The sequence below is a fragment of the Scaptodrosophila lebanonensis genome, unplaced genomic scaffold, assembly GCF_003285725.1.
Source record: "Scaptodrosophila lebanonensis strain 11010-0011.00,11010-0021.00 unplaced genomic scaffold, SlebRS2 tig00000053-arrow-pilon, whole genome shotgun sequence".
Taxonomy (NCBI): Eukaryota; Metazoa; Arthropoda; class Insecta; order Diptera; family Drosophilidae; genus Scaptodrosophila; species Scaptodrosophila lebanonensis.
The window spans coordinates 4,520,241-4,539,434 of record NW_022060548.1 but is presented as its reverse complement, the minus strand read 5'-3'; the positions used below and the strand labels follow the sequence as shown (position 1 = coordinate 4,539,434).

At 38.9% G+C, this 19,194-nt stretch overlaps 1 protein-coding gene across 1 annotated transcript in view; it reads right to left on the bottom strand.

Moving 5' to 3' along the window:
• Positions 1-19,194, bottom strand: part of LOC115623823 (neuroligin-4, Y-linked) — a 118,728-nt gene that overhangs the window by 53,606 nt on the left and 45,928 nt on the right. The window lies entirely within an intron of this gene.

Below are 19,194 nucleotides of genomic sequence, written 5' to 3'. Positions count from 1 at the left end.
TGAGAAAAAGGAGAATACAAAGTGGTGACCTCTTAGAGAGGACTTCGAGATCGATGGTAACTTTTTATGGGGTGAGTATTCAAATTGAGAACCTATTTGTTACGGTAGTATTTATTTTATAAGCCGTCCGTACATCGCCCTTCAATCAAATAATACGGTAGAGTGCCCGGAAGAAACCAGCATAGTATTCAATCAATTTTTATAAAAAAGATTTAAAACCTTTTAATTTCCATTCAAATACCATTTACTATGATTTTTTCTTATAATTTTCAACATTATTATTATCAACAACATGCATATTGAAACTAGTTTTCTATAAAACAAGCATCTCTCACTTGGTAAGATAATTGACTAATAAATAAATGCTGTTTAAAATTCGATTAGTCTATGTTAAATTTTTATACTTATTTTCAGAGCAAACGTTGGAGGAAATATTTGTTTTTTAATTAGAAAAATAGTTCTGCTTCCTAAAAGTGTTTGTAGGCTAGTGTAAGTGGCGCATCGCATCATTTAAATGCACATTAGGCAATTGTCTGTGCGAAAACAATTTATTTAAGAATTTGCATAGTTCGGCGCTTGGCAATCTGAGCAACTTTTAATTATATTGCGCCCACGTTCGACTATGGAGCGCCCCCAAGTGAAAGAAAATTATTATGCAGATCATTAGCACAGTAATTAGTTGGCGTCCTTTCCTCTTCAATGATTTACACATACATACTCTCCATCTCATACATACTGTATAGATACACACACGCGCGTATAGATGCCGACGCAATTTTGAGTGCGTGCCTCATCGATTCGATATTTGATGCTCACAGCAAATGGAGGAAAACATGGCTCGCTAACGCCTTCAGTTGAGTTAATTGTTTCCCGCAAATTGAGTTGTTTTCATATTTTATTAACGCCTGTGGGCCAAGTCGAGCTTAGGCGCTGTGTGTGTCTTGCTCGTTCGCCTTGTTGCTGTAATTTATTTATGCAAATAGCTGGCAATGAATTTGCCAAGCTCTTGCGTCCCTACACTCCACTTACTTGCCTTTAAGCAAACAATACATTGAAATGTATAGACTGGCGCATAAATAAACAAGAGACGTGGTTGTTTGTAAAATACGAAGGCATTGCTAAATTTTAATAAAACAATAACATCATCAAGTGGTAGCAATGATAGCTGTTTCCAAGATGGTAAATACTCTAAGTCATGCTGTATGACAATGGATAATTGTGTCCGTTTGTTTGCAAGTGTCAAAGGAGTGGCAGAATACATTTTGCTTATTGTTGAGCAGCCAGTTGAGGGCATATACGAAAAGAAAGGAATATATGCAGAGGAAAAAGTATAAAGCAAACAATTTACAACAATTTCCTCAACATACAAAATATAAATTTGTCAAATGTAAGAATTTGCTTTGTCATTGCTTGCCATACTCATGGTTAATAATCCTTTACGGTCTTAAGAATTTATAGTTCTGTGTTCACTAGTAACAGTATTTTAACATGTTTTATTTATATTTTGGAATTCATTCAATTATATTACAAGTATTCTTGTTGCACCAAATGAACTTCTAGTAATTGTTGGGAAATTTGTTGTGGAAACTTTGCTGTTACATGAATTGCATTTCTTGCGCATTTTATTCTACCTGTTGTGTCGCTACCTCGTTTGTAGCGGTAAGGATGAGGTGTTACGTTAATTCCTTTTATTAATATTTCAAAGCTTATCCTATAATATGATACAAGGATTAAATTTCAAATTGTTTCGGCACACACACAATACCTCCATTCGCTTCGCCCATACTCTTCGAACTCGTTCCTCTTTTTACTTATTAAGCCACGATCGAGTGCAATGTTAATGACTATCGATATTAATGTGATGCAACCATCGTCCGTTCAAATAGATTGTAAAATCTTCCATTACCAATATGTTTGAGCTTTTACATTTAGTTTTGATAAACAAATGCAAATGATGGATTTACTTCAAGTCAACTGACTTAAGCTTACTTAGCTTTCTACTTCTAAGGTCTATCTTAGACAATATATTTTCATTTAAATTTCATAGCCTACACCTTTACACGTCTTTAGTTAAATAACTTTACAATATGTAGACACTTAAATCGACATTTACTATTTTTTCATCAAACTTGCCAGCCATCGCAATGTCGAAATGCAATTTGGGCCAACAAAGTTTTGATGCAATAATGAAAAAAGTCAAAAAAAGCATTTCAACATTTGATAACTCTACCTAATCAAATGCCAAAAGAACTGGCTGAAGTTTTAAGTTGATTCACACTGCCAAAGCAAAAATGCTTTAGCTTTAGTTTCGTCTGTTGAACGGACTTGGCCAGATCATGCCCAAAAGCATACTGACTTACAGCTGGAGCAGCAGCCGTTTCAATATACTCGAATAACAATGCCAAGAAAATAAAGCAGCAAACAGAAAAGAGGACATCCCCTCACACATTTTCATTTCCATTTTACCAACTGCTGAACAATTTACCCGCGTACCCCTTACCCAGACATTCCTCTCATATCTTTGCCTTTTGTGTGCGAGTATGTCTGAGTCTGCGATAGTCTGTATAGTATTTTTGTATGATATTTCTCTCTCTGTTTGGAGCTTGAAAGTTGCCTAAGCACGAAAACTGATTAAATTTCCGGAAATACGCGTTGCATGTTTATCAATCGATATAAAAGCATATCTTTACGTGCTTTGCTTTTGTTGCCCTTGTGCCGAGTGCTTTGTGTTGGATTTTGGTATCGGGCTGGTACGAAAAACATATAACGCATATGCATTGTGGTCGTGGCACTGGTTTGGGCTTGTATTCTATTTTGGTCCTTTATGTTGTCAGCACAAGCCGCAAAGACAACAACAATAGTTGCTGAAGCAACGGCGAGCACTCAGAAATGAAAAGCAATGCTTTTTCTTTCAATCTAAATTGTACTTTTAGGTTCAAGTACTGAGCTTCATTTATGAATATGATTTTACAATTACTTACTGCTTATTATTTAAATGCAAAATTTTATACTTATGCCTATATTTGATAATTGGAATATAAATATAAATAAATTCTTCCTTTTAATACAAAAATTTAAAACTATTCAAGGATGAGTTCTATTGGGCAATACATTGTGACTGATTGAGACGTATTTTACTTATTTCCTGTGATTCCTTGTAAAAACATTGTTTGCAACTTTAGTTTATCATGCCTTGCTTTGATCAGCAACCATTAATATGGTGGCATGTTTTGGCTGCCACCCTCGACCCCTCCCGAAACCAAACCAAACCAAACCATTCGTTGGCTCACATGATAAATGTGCATTGGAAGTGTGCGTTGCATGCCTTGTATGTTTGTAATGCATAGTTTCTTTGTGTGTTACACATATTTTTGCGCTTATAGTTGCATTTCCTTTTTTGCTGTATCTCTCAACCCTTTGCTCGTGTAGCATACTTATTGGGGCGTGGCGCATGTAGTTACTCGCATGCTTGTTGTTTCTCTTCGCTGTCTACCGCAGCAGTCGACAAAATGAAGTGAATTATGTTGCATGCTCATGCCACGCATTTGTTACTCGTGTGCTGCTGTGTGCTCCTTACCATGGCACTTTAAATTTAAAGCCACAGCATTCATCTTTGGGCGCCTGCACTTCTAATCTTGGGAACGGCAGCTAACGCTCATTATGCGCCATAAACAATGGACAAGCATTAATGGTCGAGCACTTCAAAAGACATAAATAGTCAGGTAGAGTGGTTCGCAATGCTTTGAACTTTATCGGAAGGTTGCTGCCCTCTTGTAATTGCCGGGCTTCAACTCAAGTTGCGCTACATTTCTTAATTTAGTTTGGTGGCTACTTATAAGCAGCTTAATTCCACTTTAGCGAAGCTGCGGGTGGTCCAGCGGTCCATTCGCTCCTGTTCGTGTTCCTCTCTCTCTCTCTCTGTCTCTCTTCTTCTTACTCAGCCCACTCGGCAGACAAATTAATGAGTGTTGCACGAACAACGGTCTCGGCACAATTGCGGCGTCTGCCTATTGCGGCAGCCGTAAACTGTAAAATAGCACGGCGCCAGCATCCACAAAGTTTTCGTTCCTCATTTCAGCACAGTGGTATGGAAAATAATTCACTCGGCTTAGTAATTACATAACGAGTTTTTATAATTGGTTCTCGAAGAATTTGCATTTTGGACCACTGTGCACCAGTCTTGTCTGCTCGATTTATGGTATAAAAGTTAGCAAGCAAGGCGGAAATTGTGGCATTTGGGCCAGGCGGAAAGTCAAGCACGAAAGAGTAATTGTTGTTGTAGTTGGTGGTGGTGGTGGATGGCTCCGCAGTTACTGCTTACTTTCATCTCTGAAGTAATGGTAAATGGTAAGAACGTTGCATTCCTCGTGGCTTATCGCATTTTGATTTTTAATTAAAGCAAAGCATAAAATGTATGTATTTTCCCAAATGGAATTTTGTTTATTTGCAAATTTAATTAGGCACAGACAAACAAAAAGCTAAATCCAATTATATATTTTTTGTGACTCTCCAATTACAAGTGCGTTACATGACTAGCACAAATATTCGAAACAAGTGATAAAGTCATTTCTAATGCCGCCTCCCCATGCAAAAAGTTTCCCTTGGCTTCAACTTCTTGACAACTTTTCTGACGTGTGCGTATGTAAGTGTGTCGTTGTTGTTGTTCTTGCTTTGTTAGCTTCTTTTATGCTATTCTAAGAATATTTCTGAACTGTGCAACAGTAAAATTTACAGTCTTGATTATTAGCATTTTGATATCGAAGAGGAAAGCTATAAAGGTTTCGAAATGAAAGCAAAAGCTTTAAAGTTAAATAAGTTGGAGTAAAGGAAATCTTAAATTCTCCTTCAAAGTCTGCCTAATTGAAGTGAATTTGATTTGGGATTGCTTAAGCCTTGTACCCAACAGTTCCAAGCTTTCGCTTACCAAGAAACAAGTTGGTAGATGAAATAAATATAATTAAATGATTTAAGTAAATTTTTATAATTATAATTTTCTATTTACAGCTTAGCGCGGAAATTAAATGTTATGAAATGTATAATTCCGTTTTCATTTAAGCCGAAGCTAGAAAAAAGACACAAGTTTTGTGGTATTGCTTTTATGTCTTAAACTATTAGTTTATGATATACCTTGCTTTAAAATATAGAAAAATCAGCTGTTATGTAAGGACATTTTCCCCTCGTATGCACACTTTCTTTTTATTTCAGCAAATTGCTTCTGTGAATTGCAATATATGAAGCACAAACTTTTTTCTTTTTTATGCAAATTTGTTGTGCTAACATTATGATTGTGCTATGGTCTGTTATTAAGTTTCTCCTATTCAAACATTCAGCCTCAACTTATTTTTGCTTCTTCCAAAATTTTGTGCATATGTGTAAAAAGTTCTGCAGTTTCTGTTTGTCAAACAAATAGTAAAACATGTACACATTCACATAATTTATTTGCAACAAAACTTAAACGAAATAAGAAGTCCCGCACCCCTCGCTCGGTAAGGCCAAGAAAGTATATAGTTTTGCATCTGAATGCAAGTTGAAGGATTGCAAAAAATATCAAATAGTAATTTTTCATGCACATTTTTCATGTAGAATTGTGAAAAATTTGCATAAAAAAGAAAAGAGAAGATGAAGGAGATGTGGAAGTGAAAAGTTTATTGCAATCTCTAAAGAGTGCAAGGCAGAAAAACTTTGAGTGTCGCATTGAATTTGATTGCAAATAATGCGACTTTATAACTAGTTTAAATGCATTTTGCATGTCAGGCCATGATGGGGGTAATGCAAAGTCTTAAAGGCAAAAAGTGCTGCTTGATAATTTTATTTAAGCATTACTCATTTCTTTTCTCTTTGGCAAACACTGTGATGAGGGTAAAAAAAGCACTGCGATGGGGTTGAAGGATGCTCTTGGCTTCATTTGTCGTTACTTGACTTCATTCCCAACAAAAGTCTTGCTTTATATTTACTGCTCATTCGCTGCTGCTGCTACTGCTGTGGACGAAAGCGTTTACGCTTTCATTATGTTGACTGCCAACAATGGCTTATAATATTGGTATTGTTGTAGTTGTATTATAATTCCAACTTGAGCTGCTTGCGCTGCCTGGCCTGTGCAGGCGCTTTTATTTATATTTATTAAAAACAAAAAGCGCATTTCATTCTCAGTGCTCGACTTGCCAGTGACTGCAGCTTGGCGCGTCTTTTCATTTTAAAGTAGTCGACAGCAAAACAATGGCCCTCCCCAACAACAACAGCAACAACAACAATGAGCATGCCATAATGGCGCTCATCAGCATATGCAGTCAGGAAGAGACGCGTCTGACAGTCGACAATAATAACAACAACAATAGCAGCAACGTCTGCGAACAATAAAATAAACGGAAATTATAATCTTACTGCATTTTAAATATAAGAGAAAAAGCTATCTGCTTTTAAAGCAACACACAAAAAGGCATTACGAATTATCATAAATTATGAAACAAGACATATTGTGAAAGAAAAGAAAGAAAAGATCTTTTGCTTATAATTTATATAAAATATGGTTTGCAATTGCATTTAGTAGTGCTGGTTTCGTTTCGAGAAAACAAATATTCTACATATCCCTCATTAGAATAAACTGTACATCTGTTTCTTTTTAATTGATTATATTTGTTGTTGCTTTTAGAAGCGAATAGCCTAGAATAGACAAAATGACCTTATGGTTTTGAATTTCCAATTAAACAATTTCAACTTAAAGACAAGAATTGTAGAAAATTTTGTTTTATTGTTGGTGAAATGATTTCTGTTTCCAAAATATTGTATTGCATTTGTCTGCCGTCTATCAATATATCAATATCCGTGTATCAATTTCTAGAAATACATTTTCGATTAGTATTTGTTGTTTAATTATGTAGTAGTGTCGTGTACTGAAAATCAATTTAAAGCTTTATTTATAAAGTCATCAGTTTTGAATGAATTGGAGGAATAGTTTGTGGGGCTGCCTTTATAAATACAATTGAATCGCATTAGTGCTGCTTAAAATGAATATTTTCCATATACATTTTGTCAAATGAAATTCAAATTTAATCACACACATACACATGCACATCCACACACAACATGCTGGGACACATGTAGGCAACATCAAATAATTTATGCAAACTTTTCCTTGCCATCGATGGATAGATACATTGATGCAGTTGAGGAGGGGGAGGGAGGCGCGGACAGAGATTTCAGAATCTTCCGGGTGCGAGGCATTGTCACATTTTATATCCTTAGGCCAACATTAGCTGAGCAATAAATTTTGCGCACAATTGAAGCTGGGCTGGGCTGAGCTGGCTCTATGTGTGTGTCTTTGTGTGTGTGTCTTTGTGTGTGTGTCTTTGTGTGTGTGTGAGTTGAATCTGTGCCCAATGTGCCAATGCAGAAGCGAGCGAATGTATGGAAAATTAATTTTCCTGTGATTTTACATACAAACGATGTGTGATGTGTATGTTTGTGGGTGTGTTGATGTGTGTAAATGGCGCTGGCGTACATAAATTTTGTGCTAACAAATTTTAAAAGCAAGTACATATAGGCCTCATGGCCTGGCTACACCGAAAGAAATTATATTATCTCGGCTTAAATTAAAACTTGGCCATAGAAACACTTTTGTAAACTAAGTATTTTAATGACGTGAATTAACTTCGATTGGTATTGAAAAGTATTTTCTAGTGATAGTTTGTTAAGAAAGGCAGCTACAAAGAATCATAATTCTTGATTTTATTTTACTTTACAATTTCTTTATTACTATCAGTGTTCTATTAATTTATCTCTCTTTCATTATTTAAAGCGCAATTAGGACGTTTTCCTCTGGACCTAAAACTAAATAAGTTAAATCATTTATATACTATCTGTTTAAGAATAATTCTCTTTGTGGATGTCGGCGTTTGATGAGAAGTGGGTGTGAGTAGTTGGCAGAAATAAATTATCGCTTAATATTGGCAAATAATTTGTCTGTCTTGGTATTTATGTTGAGGCAAGGCATTTTGCTTGTGCTTTTTAACTGTTTGGCAGCATACACACACAGACATATCCACACATTCACATATATAAATTCAATTTATTATTTGCAGATACACCCCCCCACACACACACACACACGTATGTAAATATCGACTGGAAAATTTGGAATCTGTTGAGCGCAGCATGCAAAAACGTATTCTTGCCTCTGGTGACTTCAGTTGAATGCTGAAATAATGACATTAAACCAACATTACAGCGGGACACAAAACGCAAATATAAACGACGTCGAATGGCAACAGCAGCACACATATGATATTGCGCATACGCCCCGTTAGATGGCTGACTGGTTGTAATGAGCATCGGCAGCCCAGAAGGCAACAAATACTCGTACACACAAGCAAGCGGAGTAAAAATAATTTAATGATGGCAGACGATGATTCGCAGCTTTGTAACTGCTCCAGCCTTCTGTGTCCGCTCCGGTTGGCGGTCTTGCAAACATATAGAAGGTATGAGATATGGGATGTCTGGATGAAAGCAACACTAAGGGCTGCAACATTTTCAAACGAAAATCAATTTCCTACGAAGCACAATACATGATGAAGCTAACATGTGAGCAGCCGATCCAAGCAACAAATATGATTGCGTGAAAGCGTTGACAGATTTTTTAATAAATACACAGATAGCCGACTTAATTTATTGTAGACTTTGTATTTTTTTTAAGAAATATTTGTTCCTAAATTTTTTAATAAGGCAATGAATAACTTTTTGATTGAGGTGTTCATTTTGATTTTCTCAGACGATAAGAACCTTTAGAAACGTATTTAAGGTTCATAGTTTCAAGATCGAATTTTTTAAAAGAAAAGGCTAAAAAATAGTTATATGTTTCGATATTTAAAACTTTACAGCTTTATTTTTTCACAGTTTAAGAGAAGAGAATCGATTAATTCTTTTGAATCCGTTCATCATGAATATAATGAAGAATTTGTTTTAATCTTTTGACTTTGGTTATTTTTCAGAATTTTCTTGTGTCTGTGCCTTGAATTTGATTGCACCTGCGAGCATTTCACGCAACCATCTCTAACTTACACAGATAAATATTTTTATATCATTTTTCCAGACTTCAGTCGAGCGTTTTTCTTAATTAATTTTTGCGCAGTTTAGTGTTTTTGTTTTTAGTGCTTTGGATTATTCGCTTATTTGTGCCATTCTAATGACAATTTCATAAACAGCTCACTTACCCACACATGACCAGCATAATCGTGTATACAAGTATGTTCGTATATATGTACTATATGCTTGTATAAAAGGATGAACATTTTGTGCTGTCAATGCGTTCTGAATTTCATTTGGTTGCCACGTGCCTTTCCTTTCCTCTCCTGGCCTTTGTCTTTGCCGTTGCCTTTTGCATTGCCATCGCTTTTGTTTCTAGACGGCTCAGATAAAATAATTTATTGGGTAAAAATCGCTGGTCAACAGCAAAGCAATCACTTTTTCCCACACTCACACCCACACCCATGTCCACTGTTCATTCTCCTGCCGGCCCTATCTATGCGCCAATATCTATTTTGGCTAGCGTTTTTGGCCAGCAGAAGGCTGCCATAATATTGGCGCCATGTTGATGCTATCACATCGGAAGTGTTGACTCAATGTTTACTCAATGAGGGCGTAGCTTAGATAGGAATGTCGCTGTGTGGGTGTATTGTGTGTGTCGGGCGGAATGATGAGTGGGGCTAAGTGTAGTTGCGATTAAATGAGTTGAGCGCTTGGCATTGTCTTTGTTCTTTGTTTTTGTTCGCTTAAGCTAACACAAATTGTAGATTGTTTCGCTTTTATTCTTGGGAAATGTTGTTTTTTAATGCCGGCTTTATAAATATGCAAAGCAAATGAAGACTTGGCAACATTTGCCGCTTTCACTTTGGCTTTCAGCATTTGTTGGCCATAACGCGTGGCTCTGTTGACAATACAAAAGTGGCTAAACAATGCCCAGCAACATTACAAGGTCACGCAAGTTAGGCGTGAGAGTTAGAGGTTGCGATAAAAGCTTTGCTTTGCCATAAAGTGAATCACAATATAGATAATAACAGAATTTTTCTAAAAAATACAGACAAGTAATGATTCAGAAAATGTGTATCGTATACATAATCCCATATATCGAGATCTAATGGCACTTAACAAATTGTCTGTACATAAATGGAATTGTCTTTTCTATTACCTACCTAGGGTATGGCTGTAGTGAGCTGGAAGATTTAAGGGAGGAAATTACTTTTCAATACCTGCACATTTCTTCATTTAAATATGAAATAAGCCACACTAACCAAATCCAAAGAGTCTAATAAATCCTTGTACCATGTTAAATTCAAACAACCAAGTCTCTTGGCCAATGCTCCCACAAAACTCATTCAAATATTTCAATCTGCGCCATCAACTAACCACATCCATGAGTTGTTATTGCTTTAATGAGCAACACCTGTGCCAACAAACACAGTAAAGTGATTTCACTTGAGAAGAAAACTGTGCCAAAGACCAACTGTGCAGCTGTGTATTATTCCAATAAAACAGATGCATACACAAAGAAAAAAATCAGCTTTAAAAAAATTAATCTTTAAAATATACCGCATAGATATACGGTTGATAGGTATTTTAATTTTTTCCTTTTTTCGTACCTTGATGTAGTTTTTATTTAAAATACTATTACCGAGTAATTAATTACTTGTTTTAAATTTGCATTTTTATACAATTTGGTATTTTTAGGATTCAGTTTTGGATTTATTTTTGAGGCCAAAAATTTTATTGGCTTAAATGTTCAATCAATATTTTTAATTTTAATTTGTATACATGATTTGTTATATTTTCTATTGGTAGGTTCAATATTTTAATAATAAGTTTATTGTTTAAATGAAGACTGTTAATGTTTTTGTTTTGTAATATTACTATTTTTTTAATTTGTAAAAGGTATATGACGTTTTATTCTGAAAAATATAGAAATGCTGCCATTTATCTCTCCGGATTTATTTGATTTATTTAATTCAACTTTTCAAACATTCTGCTAACCCATTGCTCTATTTTTCCAAGTGTGCAAACGTTTCTGGCATACTATGGCGAGTGGCAGAATTTACAACTCTTTTAAGTGTTTAACCGCAAACTAAATACGGAGAGTATCAAGTGAATGGAACAGGAACTGTAGCTGCAGCTAGAGAGCCAACTAATGGCACATCTTCATGCTATTTGGTTCGGCTTTTGTGTCAGAACGCACCATGCATGTTTGTGTGTGTCCGTGTGTGTGTGTGTGTGTCTTTGTGTGTAAGCTTTTGTATGTTTCCGTAAACTGCCATTTCCGGCTGTGCCAACTAAACATAACAAGCTAGAGGAGCAGCCAGAAGGTTTCAACTGCTGTTTGCTACTGCCTTTGGCTTTGCTTTTGCTTTCAATGCACAATAATTGTTATCTTGAACAATTTGCGGATGTTATAAACATATATGTATATGTCTGAATGTGCCGTCTCGTATTGCCTGCTTGTATGTAAATACAGGGAGCATGAATTGGAAATGGCTGCCTTTCTGTGTGTGCGTGTGTAGCTGTAAATGCGAACTGTCGTTGCTTTTTATGAGCAGCAGAGGCAACTACTGCACCTGCTTACTGCTACAACAACGACGACGGCAACAATCGACATCCTCCCAAAGGAGAGAGCTAGCACGGAAAACATTTTGCTAACCGTTCCGCACTTGACTGACTCCCCGTGCAAAACGCTTGGAGATTCGCACACAAGTTTCGATTTCAGCCAAGTAAAGGAAACCGAAGCATGCTCTCTCATGTTCTTAAGTCAAACCCACTTCATTTTTTATACACTTGGGAAAGCAAACTTTATGTTATTTTGGCAGAATGTTTGTAACGCGCAGAAGAAGACACATGTAAAGTTCCGTCTTATTAATTATCAAATCAATCGGGTGGATATAATGAGACTTCCGGGAATAACAATCCAAAGTGAAATCTTATTTATGACTTCATTTGCTTTTGGAAGCAGAAATATAATAAACACGAGTCATGAAGCATTTTAAAAGTAAATTGTATTTACTATATAGGAAAATACAGTAGTAGTTCAACATCTTTAGAAAATATACTTTAAATTTATTACAGAAATTTATTGAAGAAATAGTGATGTTATACACATTCCACAATATGTAGAATCAGAAACCACTGCCATTCAGAAAGTGTATAAAATCTTCAACCCAACATGAGCAAGAGTTCCGTTTTTCTTTTTTTCGTTGCGGGGTTCTCTTTTCTATTCAAAAATTGGAGCATTTGTCTGTGTGTGTGTGTGTGTGTCCAGGACAAGTAACTGAGAAAGTGAAAGAGGGCAACTTTTCCGAGACCTCTGATGTTTTTTTTGTGTATGTATGTGAATCATATTTCCTTGCTTTTGCCACTTAATACTTGAGAAATTACCAACAAATATAACAGCCATTGTGTATCGAGTGTTTGCAATGTACAACACTGCGTATGCGCGTTATGTGTAGACATTGCGTATACGCCACATGACACACTAAATTTGTCATTAGGCAAGACAAGTGTCACGTATCAATTTGTGAACAAAAATGCTCGTACAGACCCAAATTTGCTGGCAGCACTCATACGAGCAATGAGCGAGCGACCCTTCAAAGTAATTTGTGCTTTTCTCATACGCCTATTCGTCTGTACGTGTCTCATTAGGAGATGTGAGTGCGCCGTCGCTCAGAGCGGTAATAGAAAACTTTGCCATAACATTTGGCTACCTAAACTTAATTAACAGCCCGAAAAGGTAATCGGCAGAAGCGCCGCAGACCCAATCCTATACTCATGCCTTTTTTTGGGGCCATTTCAGTTGCAAATGTTTTGGACATTAATGTTTTCAAAGCGGTGGCGATGTTCGCTTCAAGTATGCAACCCCGCAACACCACGCCCCTCTATTAAATTGGTCATTAAGCGCCAAGTGGCCTGCTGCCTGCTGTTTTGAAAGGCGTGCGCATATACCAATAGACAGCAAAGTCAGTTAAGTGTGGTAGTAGGAGGAGAGGTAGTCCGACGACCATCGTCAAAGGCATAAACAAAAGCTGCTTAAATGTTTTGGCTTAATTTGAACGCCCTCTCACAGCGGCTGTTCTTGGCTTTAGCTTTGGCAGCTCCGTTGCCTTGCCTCTGACTTTAATTACTGGCCAACTCTGCCGGCGGGCGTCAACGATTGCACATTAAATTAAATTATGCATTCGTGTGCGTCTATTGTGTGTGGAAACTTTAAGTTTCAAGCTAATATATCCCCAAGCATGTATAAAACTTTATTCAATTTACCAAATTATATTTATTCTAATGCCCACTTTCCGTGGCAACAAAAATAATGATCACCAACTGGAAACAATGAAGCCTGGGGGCAACATTTAATATGACTTCTAAGTAAAGTCTGCCTGTCCCCAAAACATTTTCACTCATGCCCCGACAATTCCTTTAGATATCTTCGCATGAAGCAAAGAAAAGAAAATCTTTTTAATTGCTGCAGTGACAGCAAAAACTTCAATGCGAATTTTCTGTATAAGTTTTGCTTCTCGGATTCTCAGAGTTTTTTTGCCTCACTGACACGGAATGGCACGCGTTACACGAAAAACAAGAAAATTAGTTAAAAGTTTAGGAAAAAAGCAAACAACAAAAAGTAGCGAGACTTTGGCGTTTTGTGGGTGTGTGTAGACAAGGTGAGGATAAGGCATTGTCAAAATGTTTTACAAGCCAATAGGAACAGCTGTAAAGGAAACAGAAGGCAATTGATGCAAATAAAAATAGGGCCTTTTTATAAATACGCCTAATGAAAAAAGTGCTTAGTTATGTCTGTTACGCTATATATAATTTGAAAATACGGATACAGTTATCCGACAATATTGGTCAGCTCAAATATGTGCTAAGAAAAAGGAAATACTTTCTGAATAGAAATTAACGTTGTGGGTTTAATCTCAAACATAGACGCAAACTTTCAGTAAATATTATTTGGTTAATAATAATTATGTAATTAATTGTAATCTTTGTTATATAGTAAGCATATCTTATGTGGAATATATTGCACATAAATTGACATAGTCTAATACTTATAGCAATATCTGACTGATTGGAAAATTTAAGTTTTTTATTCAATATTGTTGGAAATACCTATTTTCAAAATAGAGTAAGTGTTTGGCCTACAAAAAGTAAACTTAACTCAAGTAAACTAATCAAATAAATATTTCTGTCGAACTAAATCTTGTGGACTACGAAAGGTTGTGTAATGTTAAGAATGTTTAAGCACAAAGCTACAACGCTCTTCTTAGTCAGATTTAACTCAATTAATTTACAAGGGGTCAGATGTTCACTGCTTAAGTCTTAAAACATTCCCTAGTGAAGAATTTCCAAACTCTTAGAAGGGCTCTTACTTCGGCAGCTTCATTTCGGGCACTGCCCTTACATTTTCTCACAAATTTCATAGAGAAGCAGTGAGCGCAGCTGTAATTTCAGCTGGCAAAGTGTTGCACTCACCTGCAAGTGGAAACAGGAGTAAAATAAATTAAATTTTTGTTAATTCAATTCACAGCAAACACATACTACAAGATGAGAAAGAAGCAGCAGTAGCAGCAGCAATGCAAGCGCATAAATAAAACAGTTGTTAGGGCAATCCTCACAGGCAGCATACTTTAGCCACACCCTTTAGCCCGCAGCAATTTATACAGTGAAAGAAAAAGAACTTGGTAGGGAGGAGGGGAGGGGTGAGAAAGAGAATTGCAAAGAGGGCATGTCGAGTAAGGAGCGCAAAAATCTGTTGAGTGGAAAATTACAAAAACTGCAAACGTGCGTTTACCTTTTTGCAAGCAGCACACACACACACACACACACACACACACACACACACACACACACACACACACACACACACACACACACATTCGCAGATATTCTCAGGAAGGTAAAAAACGCCCCTGAATTGAAAACAGTCGGAGAAGAGGTCCATGCCGTACGGAAAACGCAAAAAGGAGAGCTGCTGCTCGAATTTAAGAGAGCAACCGATGTGACCACCGGACAACAACAGGAGCACATCAAAAGCATACTGCCCACTGAGGTCGAGGTCAGAATGCTTACACAAGAAGCCACGTTCGAGCTAAGGTACCTCGATGAAGTGACTACGGAGGACGAAATACTCACCGCATGGAGGAACCAGATAGGTGACATACATGGCGAGGCCATCAAAGTAATCAGGGATGCTCCTGGTGGCACTAGGACGGCCATAATCGTCATACCGGAGAAACAGGCAAAAGAGGCAGAAGAGTTAGGCAAACTGCGAGTTGGATGGACAGTCTGCAGACTACTCAAAAGGTCTACACCGACAAGATGCTACAAATGCCTTGACTTCGGGCATATGGCAAGAAACTGTAGAAGTCTCAAAGACTGGTCGAAGCACTGCTTCAAGTGCGGGGGACTTGACCACCTAGCCAAAGCGTGCCAAGGAGACCCACACTGCCTACTATGCAGAAACGACCCAAATGCCGACGCCAGGCATGTCACAGGAGGGCCTAAATGCCCCCACTATATCAGCCCGCAGGAAGGTCCTCAATAAACACAAATGAGGGTCCTTCAATTGAACTTAAACCACTGCGAGGCTGCCCAGGAGCTTCTAAAACAGATAGTGCGCGAGCAAAAAATCGACCTAGCAATCCTCAGCGAACACTACAGAGCGGATGACTCACAACGATGGACCACTAGCGGATGCAATAAAGCATCAATATGGACATGCGGCAAGTATCCACTTGAGAAGACGCACAGCGGCGAGGAAGGATACGTAAAAAGCACAGTGAACGGAATAACATACTACAGCTGTTACTACCCCCCCAGCATGCCGCTAGAGACGTACAGACATGCACTTGATAAGCTCGTCAAAGACGCGGAAGAAGTAAAGCCCATAGTTATCGCAGGCGACTTCAATGCATGGGCAGTCGAGTGGGGCTCAAATCGCACGAACCTCAGGGGAGAATACCTTCTTGAAGCGTTTGCAACCCTGGATGTAGCACTGCTCAACTGCGGTGAAAAGGACACTTTCTCCAGAGGGGGGAGAAGCTCAAAGATCGACATAACTTTCATCAGTTCTGCCCTACTACCCTCAGCGGAATGGCACGTATCGGATGAATACACGCACAGTGACCACCAGGCAATAATATTTGAGATCCACAGACGACCCACGAGACGGAACCCAACAAATGGCACCCGACCCAATCCAGGATGGAGAGACACCACCTTCGACAAAGAGGCATTCAAACTGTCGATGGGTGAGTGTCACCTAATGGGTAGTGCGAGCAACAAAGCGACCATCCTGATGCGTTGCATTGCTGATGCCTGTAACGCGTCTATGGCCAAGAAAGACCAACAGGCTAGAAGACAACCCGTCTACTGGTGGAACAGACAGATTGCCGACCTCCGCAAGAAATGCATACGCGCACGTCGAATATGCCAGAGAGCTAGAGGTCGCGAAAACTTTGTCGAACTTCAAGAAGAGTATAAGGCTGCGAGAGCCACCTTAAAAAAAGCTATCACCCAAAGCAAAAGGAACTGCTACAGAGAGATGTGCGATGACGTTGAGAATAACCCATGGGGCACAGGGTACAAGCTGGTAATGAAAAAGCTAAGCAGCTTCCGTCCACCAGTCACAACATGCGCTACGAAGCTCAAGGCAATTGTGGAGGGACTCTTCCCCCAGAGGGCAGAAATTACATACTCAGTGGCAAGCTGTGAGGCCACAGAAAACATCCCAGGTGTCACTCTTGAAGAATTAGAGGCGGCGAGCAGAGGACTAAAACTAAAGAAAGCACCTGGAGTGGATGGAGTCCCAAACATTGCCCTCAGGACGGCTATCGAACACGAAGCTGAACTATTCAGAGAGACCTTCGACGCATGCATTAAGGAGAGGAAATTCCCCCGGATCTGGAAGAAGCAAAGACTGGTGCTAATCCCAAAAGGAAATAGCGCCCAGGACGCTTCAGGCTACCGGCCGCTCTGCATGATTGACACTGCCGGCAAACTACTGGAAAAAATAATTAGCAGAAGACTGGACGAAGCACTGGAAGGAGATGGCCTCTCAGACCGACAATATGGCTTCCGCAAAGCCCGCTCCACAGTAGATGCGATAGCAGCAGTTATACACACAGCGAAAGACGCCATTAAAGGAGTGCGGTGGCTCGAGGGAGAAAAAGAGTACTGCGCCATTATCACGCTGGACGTGAAAAATGCCTTTAACTCAGCAGACTGGGATGTCATTCTTGCAGCACTTGATGGGAAAAATGTACCAAAGTACCTAGTAGAGATCATTAGGGACTACCTTAACGACAGAGTGCTCCTGTACGACACAGACGAAGGCAGAAAGCATTATGCCGTGACAGCGGGTGTACCACAGGGATCAGTGTTAGGCCCAATACTATGGAACATAATGTATGATGGCATACTTAGGCTGGAACTGCCCAAGAGGGCAGAAATCACTGGGTTCGCGGACGATATAGCAATAGTAGTGACGGGAAAACACCTTGACATACTGACAAGAATGTGTAACAAAACTGTAGCAATAGCTAGGAGCTGGATAGCAAGCATAGGACTCAAACTAGCTGACCACAAGACAGAGGTGCTACTTGTAAGCAGCAGGAAAAAAGTAGAGTTCATAACAATAGAAGTAGGGAATGAACAGATCACCTCAAAAGCAGCAATCAAGTACCTGGGAGTCATGATAGACAACAGACTCAACTACAAGGAGCACCTCAAATATGTTGGAGGACGGTGTGCTGGAGTAAGCAATGCCCTAGCACGAATAATGCCCAACCTTGGTGGACCGAGGCAAGACAGAAGGTTACTATTGATGAATGTAGTCACATCAGTAGCCCTATACGCAGCGCCCATCTGGTCTGAAGCAATGGCTAAAACTTCATATAAGAAGCACCTGCTCTCAGCCTACCGAAGGTGTGCCCTTAGGGTAGCTTTCTCGTTCCGTACTGTATCAACGGAAGCAGCAATAGTAATCGCAGGAATGCCACCGCTAGAGCTGCTGGCAGAGGCAGAAAAGCAGAGGTACCTTGGCAGAAGAACCGGCGTAACATACTCCCGGAGGCTAAGTGATGAGGCGATGGCAACATGGCAACACCGCTGGGACACATCCACCAAAGGAAGATGGACACACAAGCTGTTAGGAAACATAAAGGAGTGGATCGAAAGGAGACATGGGCAGGTCAACTACTATTTGGCCCAGCTGCTAACAGGACATGGCTGTTTTCGCGCATACCTGCACAAATACAAGCATGACAACAACAACACTTGCCCGGAATGTGCAAGTTGCATAGAAGATGTAGAACACGTGTTCTTCCACTGTTCGCGATACGACCGACAGCGGAACCACCTAGAAAGGGTAGTAGGGGCGCAGGTTACACATAGTACGGTAGTAAACCTGATGCTGGCATCCATCGAAAACTGGACCCATGTGTGCGACTTCGCCAGAGAAGTCATAAAGCGACAAAGGATGGCAGAAAAAGAAAGAGCTGCAACCCTAGAGATCAGCACTCGCTGAATCACCACCCCCTGAAGTCATGCTTGACGGCGGTACCGGGGGGAACACATGGTCTGGAGGATACGGATAAGGATGGGGGTTTAGTACGTAGGCGCGAGCAAGCCAAAGAGTAAGTCTTGTCTCACATGCGAATCGTGCATATTGGTAGCTCGGGCTACCAATATCTTTCGAAGATTACCCAGCCTTTAGCTCGTATAGCTATAAAAAAAAAAAAAAAAAAACACACACACACACACACACACACACACACACACACACACACACACACACACACACACAGTGTGCAATGTGTTGCATGTGTGTGAACATGCTTTTAAGTATTTTGGCAAGTTTTGCATATTTTAATTAGTTTCCCAGAGATTTTGGCTAACAAGCCAGCACCCACGTCTTACACGTGGCGTATACGCAACATTTTGGCTTTGTTTTGAATATGGCACATGTATAGATGTTAAGCTGTTGTTAGAGATGTGCTCGGGAAATAAAGCTTATTAAAAAAAATTATGATCTTACGGCGAAATTAACTATTCTCATATTTGTGAATAACTTTTATTTCAAGTTTACTTTAAGGTAGAAACTATTTAATTAAGTCAAAGCAAGGTATAAGGTATATTTTGAATTATTATTTGTGAGCAACTAAATATATT